Source organism: Catharus ustulatus, chromosome 3 (assembly GCF_009819885.2).
Source record: "Catharus ustulatus isolate bCatUst1 chromosome 3, bCatUst1.pri.v2, whole genome shotgun sequence".
In the NCBI taxonomy this organism is placed as follows: Eukaryota; Metazoa; Chordata; class Aves; order Passeriformes; family Turdidae; genus Catharus; species Catharus ustulatus.
Window position 1 is genome coordinate 28,965,160 of NC_046223.1, and position 12,375 is coordinate 28,977,534.

A 12,375-nucleotide genomic window follows, 5' to 3' on the forward strand; every position below is an offset into this window, starting at 1 on the left:
ATGGAGAGAGGCAGCACATTCAGATGAGGAGGAGATAATTCATCCCTTGTCTCTAAGACATTTCTTTTGGAATTACCTGAATCCAGGGCTCAAAAGGTAGTTCTTTTATTCCCAGACTACAGAAGAAACCAAAAGGGGCTTATACCTGACACCAGTTTTAGGTGGGATGAACTTTCTACTAATTTGGAGGTGGAAGCAAGGTGGGAAGAAGCCCTCTGAAGAAAAGCACACTATTAGTGGTGGAAACTCCCTCCTCTGGTCTTTCTTCAGCACACTGAGGGCGAAAGGAACAGGCATGACAGTCTTGAGACCCACAACCTGTATGTCAACTGACCTGCATGTGCTTGCCATCTCTGTTCCCCACTGCCCTCTACCCATGTACTCCATTTACTTTTGTTTCAGCCCATTTTTATTGTATTAAATGATCTATCTGATGAATGCAAGGATCTCTCATAACACCAGGGGCAGGTCTTTCTCTGGGGCTGATTGCACCCAGTCTCTGTGAAAACTACTTCACAGCATTATCCTTGAGCTGCGTCTAGTTGGGTTTTGGCTGGTGATACAGGCCCTGAGCCCCTCTTCCCTCACAGCTGTCACAACATGACGTGATCTACCCTGTGATCCACCCTCATCTGTCCCTCAGAGTCAGCTCAAGACCCTTAAGCAGCACTTGCCACAGCCCTCTCTGCAATGAAGCACCCTGGGTTACGTGGGTCACAAGCTGAACATGAGTCACTGACGTGGCAGGATTGCAAAAACAACAATGTGCTGGGAAGTTTTAATAACAGGACCACACATACGCCAAAAAAGATAATTTTTGGGGTCTGTTTGGCACTGTGTTTTTCTTCCACATCTGGAATAGAGAGTCTCGTTTTGGGCACTGTGTTTTTAAAAGAAGGAGACACTAGAGAGAGCTGAGAAGTTGATAGGCAGTTCAGAAACCCTGAGCTGTGAGAAAGGATAAAAAGAATTTAGACTGAAAAAAAAGAGGGAACTGAAAAAAGGGAAATTAGAGGAATCTACTGAGTATGTTTTCAGTTTTCATAAGCTGATTCAACTGGCTTTGTACTACTGCAGGTACGAAGTTAAGATATAATTACCTTAGTTTGTAACGAGATTTGGATTAGCAATTAGAAAAAATGTTAGGTTAGAAGGGCAATGAAGTAGCATGAGGGTATGCTGCTTGTGATTACTGCAGAATCACCTGAACTGGCAGCTGTTAATAAATAAGCATCTGTCAGGAATAGTGTGATAGACATTATTCTGAGCTGATGCTGGAGAATGGAGTAAACGATACCAGGAAATACCTTCCAGCTATGGCTCTCTAGTCTTGTTAATGCTGTCAAACTTGAGGAAAACCTGTATTTACTTTGCTCAGATGGAGTGACAGCTATACATGACCTTTCCCATCAATTTAACAATATGCCTATCTTTTTTTTTTCCCCCTAGAGCTGGCATGCCTTGGCTGCCTCTGGATGTGCAAATTGCAGTGGTGGCAGGAAGCCTCTTGTGCCTGACTATGAACCTGTGAGTACCTGTCTTGGACAATAACCAGCTGCCTTTGTCCATCCATTCCTTACTTCTGTCCTGGATCACTGCACTCATTCTCATCAGAACAAAGGTAATCTAATCTAAAGGTAGCTAATTCAGAAGTGTGCACTTGTACTCTCTTTTGTCTCATACACAGATCATGGCATGGGGTTTAATCACTGTATTGTTTTGTCTCAGTAAAGAGACATTAAGAACCAAATGCAGTTAACTTAAGTAAATGCTTGTATCACATGTATTTTTAAAGTACAGACCAATATAGAATGTAAGATCCTGTGAAAGATACATTCCTCACCAAACAGTGTGCCATTAAGAAGCACAGGGGCAGTTGTTTATACTTTATTGTAAAGTGCTTAAAAAGTTCACCAGCTGCCCAGTAATCTTAAAGACAAAAATTAGATTTTTCTGTCTGATGCAGAAACAGAAGAGAGAGGCAGGGGGAAAAGTTATTGATGTTGTGTGTCCATTAGCCAGAGGATGATGCAATGGAGCCTTAAGAATGGAACATTTAATATGTTCCAATTTATTTGCTAAACACAGCTCTTTGCTAGAGAGACCAGGATTCCAACAAAGAATGTATACATCAGAATTCAGTATTAAAAGGGATCTCATATCTCACCTCCTGAGGTGTTTATAATTGTCAATCATCCTGCAGATTTTACAACTGATAGGAAAGAGAGAATAGTTTATTGCCTTATTGTGTCTTGAAGGTTTTATGTGCCTACACTCATTAAACAATGACCTTGTCAGATAAGAGCTGAACAACGGATAAAATAGCAGTCCTGCTGTATGGTATTTTTAACAGTAGGCTGTAATATTTAATAAACCAAATAAACAGTCTTCCAAGTGGCAGGAAAGATAAGTACTGGAATAGCTAGAAGTACATCTGGTACAATAGTTTCTTCTCTTTCTGTCATCTGTAAGGAATGTTCCCAAGACAATAAACTTAGGATTTGACTGGAAAAATGGTAATTGTTTTCCACTCCTGTCATCAGGAAACTGAAGACAGAGCAAAGTACTTAACTCCTTTTATCACAACCACAGATGTCTGCAGCATTCCTGACACCCTTCATACCCCCAGATTGTTTGCTTAGTGTTTTCATTCAGGGAATTTAACACTTTAGGACAGGTATGTGGTCTGTACAGGCAACCTGAATGTTCATGAGTGAAAAAAAATAATACAGAATTATTACAAAGGGTTGACTGTAGCTGCATGTTACATTCTATGCCCTTTATTTCAAGCTGACCACTCAACAAGATTACAGCAGACAAAAAATTAGGACTAAGAGGGACGTATTCAAAGTTTGGGAGTAACTTTCCAGCTATAATAGTTCAGATTCTGACAAATTCCATCAAATATTTCAAGGAAAGAGAAACTCCTTCCTGAAGCACATGCTGTGGAAACACTGAGTTTCAGTTGCCTAATCAGAAGCATCTGTTCTCTTCTCACCCACTAAGCAGACTCCACCTACTGCCACAAAGGGGCTTAGAACACCTGTAGATCATTTCAGAATTTTATTTTTTTTCAATTTCATTTCATTTCATTTCATTTCATTTCATTTCATTTCATTCCTTGATTTCTTGTTTCATGAAGAATTTTCATTTAATGAAAGGAAATGAAATCTTGAGATTTCTATGAGTATCCTTTCACTAATTTTCAGTCCATTCCATTCCATTCCAGTCCATTCCATTCCATTTATATAATTTCTCCTAAGAATTCTCTTTTTTAATTCCCTTTTCTTTCCTTTCCCTTTCCCTTTCCTCTTCATTCCTTGATTTCTCTTTTCATTTCCTCAATTTCTCCTTTCATTTCCTCTCATTAAATTAAAATTCTTCATTTAATTTTCTTTCATGAAATAAAACCTCCATATTTTCATGAGTATAATTTCATTAATGTTAGGGTCATTACACTGCACTTCATTCCATTCAATAAAAAAAAAAACAACCCTTCCAATAATTTTATTTTTTTAAAATTTCATTTCATTTCATTTCATTCCTCTCCTGTCTTTTCATTTCACTTCATTCCTTCTTTTCCCACCTTATTTCCTTTCATGAAATGAAGAATTTTCATTTAAAAAGACATGAAATGTTGAGATTTTCTTAAGTATCATTTCATAAAGATTCGGGTCGTTTCACTAAACTTCCATTCATTCCATTGCATTTAATTGTTTTCATTTCAGAATTTTCTTTTTTTTTCAGTTTCATTTAATTACATTCTACTTCCTTTCCTCTCTTTTTATTTAATTTCATTTATTGAGGTCTCATTTAATTTCCTTTTATGAAAATTCTTCATTTGTATGAAAGGAAATATCTTGAGATTTCCATGAGTATAATTTCATTAAATTTCTGTTCATTTCACTGTACTTCAGTTAATTCCTTCCATTTAATTGTTTTCACTTCATTCCAGAACTTTCTTTTTTTTCACACTAACCTTTAAACAAGGCTGGGGCTGCAGTTGAGATGCCCAGCCCCATGCATGGCCCTAATCTGAAAAGTGTGGAGGCAGCACTGTTATTAAAAAAGGCAAATCTTCAAGGGAAAGACAAGGTAAATAATTATCTTAACAATGAGCTTCATTTTGAAAAAATATAGTGGTCTGCAAAACAATTCCATATGATGTCATTCTAAATCCTAAAACCACATTACAACACTGTACAGCTGACTGGCATTTAACTGCAATGGATCTGCAACACTAAGATGAATTTATTTGAAGAAATATTAGAAGTGCCAGGACAATTAATGTAGATACAATGGTCTCTACTCTCTTGCTAAGCCCCATTATCCTCCCCGCTGACTTTTTCTCCGAAGTAAATGTTAGCAATAATAGAGGCTAATATCACCTTACAAAGCTGTAAGATCATATATCATCAGAAATGGGAATTCTTTTCCAATGAAAATAGAAAAAGATTTTCACTTTCTCAAATGTCTTAGCTTTTGGCATGTGTAGTAAAACCAACTCTTTTTGAAAAATAAAGCATTATTTTATGGAAAACTTATGCTCCTTCAGAGCCTAGGAGCTATAAAAAGATACTTTCTTTAAATCATTGCTACTCCTAAAAACATTAATGCAACTCATATGTTTCCTTAACCAAATTTAATTAGTTTTTGTAAATATTACAACACAAGGAATAAGCCTTTCTAGCAAGCAAACATGATAGGAGAACCCACAACTTTTTTTCAGTGTCTCTCCACTGTAGATGAGAGCAGTCAATAAGAGTTGAAAAACATTCCAGAGGTAGAAAAATGTGTTGTGACAGAATGAATGGCACATGGGAATCCTGCAGCCACAATGTCAGTACTGTTACAGTGCTGTGCCAGTACTGCTCTGTCAGGAGCAGAAGGTAATTACTAGACAAAAATAATAAAAGGTGCCAGATGTGTTCAAATTACAGACGAATTCTATGGAAAACCTTTATCTTAAAAAAATAGAAAGCAAAGTTTGCAGATCTTGGGAAATAATTTGAAGGTCCTTTAAGCCTCTCTAACTCTGGTTTTTGTGCACATGAACATAATTACTGTTCCTCCTGTGCAAGAGGAGTCCTTAGGAGCAGGGGCTTTTTCTGTATGTCTCTCTTTATTCATAAGTCCTTCAGTCAGAAAGAGTCATTGCAGATCATCTTGTCTTATTCTGGCATGGTACAAGCAGTTGGATTTCACTAATCAAGCCCACCAATTCCAGCAGAAAGACACCCAGCCTGGCTTTTGAAATGGCAGATGCCAAGGGATCCACAGGCCAGGCTTCTCCATTTTCCCTGAAACCCTCAAGGTAAACCCAAGGGCTCTAGCCCCACAAAAGAAGGGAGTTTACCTTTGGGGAGTGGGTGGGAAGTATTCTCTCAGTGTCTCTCTTAAGGGAAACTCCATTTATTGGGATAGGATTTCTTTAATTTACATGCAGAAGCTTAGAATAAAATCTACAGAGTTGAATGAAAGTAGACTATGGAAAATTCAAAGGGAATGGAAACTCCTTTTCAAACTTTTCAATTTTGACAATATTTACTGCAGATCACAGAAGTCACATCAGCAAACCAAGTATTTCTTTCTGCCAGAGAGTCTCAAATCACACAGCAGTGCTAAATGAATAGAAAATAAGAATAATTTCTGCGTCCTTTTCTTGGCTCACTTCATTGTGAAACACATTTCAGCCATATTACAGAAAGCTCCCTGAGCAGATTATGAATCTGCCATATTTTAGGCCCAAGGGAGGGGAAAAAGGTTAAGACATCTACAGTTAATCCCTCATATGAGAGACAGTCTGATTGCTGCACCAGTAGGTATCAGCTTGCTTCAATAGCACCCTAATTCTATACTGTGGGAAAGGACAGCCAAGACAAAGAGATTTCAAATGCATTCAAATTTGAAGGGAAAATTTTAAAAAATCAGTTGTCTTTATTTTATGGTATAATGGCTTTCTGTAGTACTTTGTGAAACACCTTAATTTATCAATGTAAGTTCAGACCACGCTTAAAAAAGATCTGATAACTTTGTAACCATTCTGAAAGCAAAGTTTAAACACTAATAGGAATTAACATCCTCCTAACAATAGAAGGACTGTGCTGCTGGCTACACATTAAAGCAAAATTCTTGTCCTCATGTGAACTAAGGCACCACAACACCAGAACAATCAGCAGAGATTTCTGGATCTACTGTGAAAAAGAGGACAGAATCTGGTCCTGAATCAGTTCATTTTTTTTTCTGCTCTGCAGAAATCATAAAGGGGAGCCTTTAGCTGATTTTAACTGAACACTTGCTAAAGAGGCAGGTCTGTTCTAAGATACTGCTCACATTTGCAAGGGAAAAGAATAATAGAAAGAAAATGCTCTTATGGAAAGACAAATGAAGTTCTATAGAAATCCACATTATGGCTATTAAATGAAAATAATATTTAAACTTCTTGAGACATGAAACTGCATAAATACTGGAGCGGGGCGAAAGGCATTCCACTACCACTAAGGAGTTGCAGAGATTTCAGAAAACAACTGCACAGTTGTGAAAGTTAAAATCTAACCTTGCTATCTTAAAACCATCCATCACAAATACAGAGCAAGTATTGGGAGGACAAAAAAGGAATCCATTACAAGATTTATTCCTGTTTTTTAAAAAAATTATCTCTGCTGTGACATAATCTGTTAACTTTTTGCTTTTGGTACCTTTAAATCAGAATAAGAAGCTAATGCAATCCACCAAGAAACTCAGCTAACAACCTTCCAGAAACTCAGTACCAAAATTGGGAAGAAAAAAAAAAAAAGCAGAGTTAAATTGAAACATTGACAAAACTGAGTTCCCAGTAATATGAAAAAAGTGAGCCAAAGTGATATTCCAGATGGAGATTATTTGGATTTACAGCAGTGAACTGTGTAAAACTAAAGAAATGGTAATAAAGAATGAAAATCAATCTGACTATTAAACAGAAGGGATCAGAAACAGTGCCACTGAGAGACGGGTGTGTTAGTCAGCAATGTGAAATGGGATATCTTCGCAATAGATTGGCTCCAGAGCTGACAATCCTGCAACATGTCAGTTCTTTTGAAAGCAAAACCAGCAACTCCTATTAAATACCAGATAATCTGTAATGAGTTATGAAAACTACTTACCCATGCACTATAACTTTACAACAGAGAACAGAGCAGAGGTGAAATAACTCTCTCCGTCCCTCCTTTGCTCCATAGGCTGGCTTTGCAGTACTGGCTCTGGCAGTCTCCTGCTCTAGCAGCAGAGGCTGGTAGAGGACCCCATGCCTCAGGGAGATGGATGCTGCAGCACCTTTGCACCTGAGCCCTAAGCCATGAAGCTCAGTGACAGGGTCCAGTGTGCATTCACCAATTTCCTCTTCACTCTTAAAGGTGCTGAGTTAAGAATAAAGATGATATCTGGGGTGAGACAGCTTGAAATGGGCTCCCTGCTGGCCATCACAAGTCAGAGTCTCAGTGCAGGTCAGCCAGCCTCCCTCCCACTGGGAGAGCAGCAGCAGCTGGGAAGAGGATCCCAGGCACTGACCTGCAATACTCAAGGGCATCAAGGTATCTGAATCTTTCTAAAGGCTGGAAGAGTAATTTATAAATGTATTTTATGTCACTGTGATGTTAGGCTACAGATGACATTGACACTTACAGGCTCAGTTTCCAGATTGCTCTCACTTTTATCTGGTATCTTTATCATAGACCACCTCCACCTCACAAAGCTCTAGCTGAATTCTCCATTGCACTCACAGACAGCCCTTGGCCATATTAAATATTTAACTTGGGGTGTGGCAGAACCTTTTCCCTGCTAAGGACTGAATCACCTCTGACAGGTCACAACTTGACACACATTTTTACATTATCCAATAGTAACCAGAAAAATAAATAAAATGTGTTGGCAAGCAGCCTGAAATAAAATCACAAGTCACATTGAGGCTTGACTCCTATCTCACCTTCCCTTGTTTCTTTCTGTCTCCCTCAGCATTTTAAAATTTTATTTTTCCTTGAAGCATGCATTTAAGGCTGAGATCAGGGAGTAAAAGCCATAGCCCTCAAATGCCTTGTTTTCTACCACTGTATAGAGCTGCATTTTCAGAGCTGGGGGGCACCTTGCCCTTCTGGACACAACCCACAGTCCTGAACTCCAAAATTCAGTTTCTGCTATTTCGTCATCAACCTCCATTTGCCAGCCCATTGCTGCTGTTTGCTGCTTCTCTTTTAGTTCATTCACCCACTTCTCACTTTTCCTGTGCATTCTGGTTTTTACTCCCACCCTCCTCTCTCCAGCTTTCTTCCTACACTGTTGCTCCTTCCTTTCTTCACCTTCACAGAACTCCATGTCTTGCTGCATCAATTTGTAACACCCAACACCAATATCTTCTAGAACAGTGTTTTGACCTTTCCCTTCATGCTCATGTGCATACACCCATTTATGTGACTCTTATTTATGAAACACATGCTTAATATAGCAGCAGATGGTTACTTATCTTCCTTCATCAGGTTGAGTGGAGAGATCATTTATTCACACAGGTCTCTGGAAAGGACTTGTATTGGAACAGTGGTTGGTTCCCTACTCTGTTGTTGCTTGGTACCATGTTCAGGATCATCCATGAAAGAAAGGACAAATTAAACCAGTTCTGTCCCACAGGTAAAAGCAGCAAAGGTTAAAAGAAACCAAGCAACCCATCAACAAAAACAAACCATGCACAAGAAAGCAGACAAGAAAAAGAAAGTCCTTCAAACAGAAATCATGGCTAAAGGTTTAGCAGTCACAACAGTATCAGAGAGGAGAAGTTTATATGGCAAATATCACATCATATCCGGGAAAAATGTGAAGCCAGATGTCACTGAATCTTCAGAAATCATGTGTTGGCTCCCCTGTACAACTCCTAGGGGAAGTACTTGCATTTAAAGCCTTCTGTTTCTATATTGTCTCTTAAGTTATACTTACTGTTCAACAGTGGAAAAGTGATGTACACCTGATATATCTAAATCTCTTACCCTGTTTGAAGTATACGAGAGCAGAGCATCTATCTGACATTTTAAATTAATTAGACAGTTGTGTACTGTCTTTAGCTGTGCCACTGTCAATCAGCTTAATTTTGTTTAATACACTGTGCTCACAAAATGTGTGAAATGTTTTCTAGATAAAATGCGAATGTAATCCTGACCTTTTAAAAAGGGTAAAATTTAGATAGTTCATTCTCACTCTTGGCATATTTTACTGCTAAGACATATTTAGCACAGTCTTAAAATTGAAACTCTTAATCAGAGCTAACATAGAATGGAAAGTAAAAGTCAGTAAGAATGTCCCTAAATTAAACTGTATCAGTCTTTTCCACAGCTCCTGTAATATGTTCCAAATGGATGGCAGTCAGATGGTAATTATAAATCACTGCTTTCAGTTTTCTAACTTGAGCATGATCCAAGATAGACAGTGGAGACCTCTGAAAGCTTATACTGTCACCTCAAAGACTTCAGGAAGATGTTAGGTTTGCTGTTGTTCTGAAGGACTTACATGGCAGAATCTGAGAAGTGTCTTCTCCGTCAGGTTTTTTCACCCCTTTGCAATTTGAGAGGGTGTTGGGCAGCAGCAGAGACTCTGGAATAATCTGTGAACTCAGGAAGATGGTACTATACTGTGTCATTCTCAAGTCACACTTGAATTTTTTTCAGGAACAGCACCGGAAACTCTTTTTAAAAATGAAAGTTATTGGCATTTATGGTGGGGAGCAGGGAGCATCCTGCTGAGTGGATTTTAGACAATTTTTTGGATTGAATTCTATCTGTCACCAACTTGCAGAAATATATTAATAGTGCTCAAAGTATTTCACTCTTGATCCATGAAAAATATAGACTGGGTAAGTTTCCTAGTTGCAGTTTCCTCTTCCACAGCTTACAGGATCTTGTGAAATGTTCCAGCAAATCTGGGCTGGAGTAATACTAGAACAGCTATAGAAAGTGTTGGATACACAAAAACAGAGCAATGGACAGTAGTGGCTCTTCCAAAAGGAAGCTTGAGAACACATAATAAATAAATTTGAAACAAAAGTTCTGAACCTGGTGAAATTTGTGCAGAGGCTTAACGTTTTGCTTAGTGACTAACTCTATTTAAATCAATGAGGCTCCTCTCAGCATGTAAAATTTGACACATACACAGGGCTTTGCAGGATGAGGGCCAAATTTTTTTTTTAAGAGTGTGACTTGCTTGGAGACATTCCAGAGGAAAAAAAACACGTGGAGCTCTCTATAAAATTGTTGGCACCATTCTGCTTATTAAATAGACATGAATTCACTCAAACAAAATAAGGTCTAGACATTTATATCAAGTATGTGGAAGTTTGTTCCTATATGTAAGGTTTTTTTAAAAGTGATAATGCTTCTAGATTTGTACGTTGGGTTAAATTCTTGTAAATATTCATTTAGAGTTTTATCTCTTACCTATTTTAGTATCTTACCTAAAGTTCTGCTATTGGGCTATGTTTGCTCTGTGAGCCAGTGAATTGCTGTAAGTTTCAAGCTGTCAGCATGGAAAATTATTTCCATTATTTACTTTATTATCTTACATGTGGCAAAACATAAAACTTCCTATCCTACCTCAAGTTCATTCCATGCTGAGACAAGAATTTATTGTTCAATTTGCAGCTTGTGTATTGAAGAGCAATATATTCATTTCAGGAACAGAGTCTAATTTTAGATTCATATTGAAGGTGTGATGAAAAGGCGGATGCTGGGAATGTCAGTAGGACTTTTCAAGAGCAAGCCCAATATAGTTCTTGAACTATATAATGATTGTGGGATGAAAGAAATCACAGAATAGACTTTACTGATTTAAGTGGAACCTGTTACATACCTGGAACTATTTACCCCCTAGTTGCTTTCATGGGCATAGCCTTAAACTACTTTAGATAAATGTGTCAACATTTTAGCCCTTCAAGAAAACAGAAATAGTCATTTGGCCCCCTGGGTGCTGGACTGCTGGTGGGTAGCTGCTGCCAGGACTTTAAATAAGAGGCCTGGGAGACACGTGGAACATCTGGCAACAGCAGCTACTTTTTTTAATCACATAGGCCACAGGTCACATTGTACCACAGCTCACAAAATCACTGTCACATTTAGCAAAGCACATTTACTTGACCTCAAGGTGTCTTGAGGCCAGATTCCGAAACTTCTGCAGATGCAGACAGGAAACCATCAGGACCTTCACAAGCCCCCAAGTGCTTGCTTCCAATTGGTTTCTCACTAGGACTGTCTTTGTAGAAACACTTTAAAAACAGTTCAAAAATATGGCATTAAGTGTCTTAGGGCACACTGCTTCAGGCTGCAGACAATCAGATGCTGCCTTTTGGGTAGCTGGTTTTCTAACTACAGTTAGGGCAGCTGTCTATATCCATACCAAAATCCTCTAGTCCTCCCAGTCTGGGAATGTAGGAGATGTGGATGGGTTAAATAGAGACAATTGCTGCATGAACCAGGTACATTTTAGTGAACAGAATTGCACAGAATGTCTTGGAAGTCTTCTTCATCTCCTAGGGTGTGACAATCCCTGTGAGTTTTTCAACAGATATAGCACCCCATATATACAGGGAATATTTCTTCACCAACTGGGCTGGGCTTGATGCTTCAAAATCATCTTTGAAACAAGGATTCCTTCCCTTCTATAGGCATATTTTCCAGAGCAATTTCTGCATTCCTATTTTTAAAAGTTGCACATTTTGAAGATATGGGAACACATGCTCTTTGCAAGATAATCTCCAGCTCCTTCCCCACTCCATACTGTCACACTGCTCAAAGCCAATTTTAATGCATTGCTGCAAAGTCTGTTATAGAAATGTATATAATCTATATGATGACTTGCCTGAGAAAAAATGGGGAATGTTGTCTAGAAAGACAATTGCATTTTCAAGGTTTCAACGTGTTTAGAAGTATTGAATCCAGAGCAATGTCCTTGGAAACTATACAGCAAATACAAGGATCAGCAGAGTAGCACTAGATGGCACTACAGTAATTTTCACTCAAAAAGCATAGGCCAAGCCCAGGCAATGATGGACTCAGGTCCAGCTCTGAATGGGAAGCTCAGATTTACCATCTAAATTTTACTTGTGTGGCCTGAGGAGATTCTGAGGAATATGAGGTGTGGCAGTCTTTCCAAGGATTTAAATATAGGGCCTTTAGTTGGTTGTTAAGTGATATAATATAGATGATGAAGAGTGAAAAGCTACCTGAATGTTTTAATTTCACGAAATGAGACCACAAGTGAAAACCTGTTATGTTCTACAGAATCCAAGGTAAGCATATCCAGATTCAGTACATCAAAAAGCATTTCACTCAAAAGCACACCAGAAGTATTAAGTGTTTTTTGGGCAAT

The 12,375-nt window shown here is 38.4% G+C and overlaps 1 protein-coding gene across 1 annotated transcript in view; it reads left to right on the plus strand.

Annotated features, from left to right (window-relative positions):
* SOCS5 (suppressor of cytokine signaling 5) overlaps positions 1-12,375 on the plus strand; it is a 75,222-nt gene that overhangs the window by 19,995 nt on the left and 42,852 nt on the right. The window contains exon 2 of the mRNA XM_033054445.2: positions 1,450-1,621. The gene's annotated coding sequence lies outside the window, so the exon portion shown is untranslated. The remainder of the gene's footprint in view (positions 1-1,449; positions 1,622-12,375) is intronic.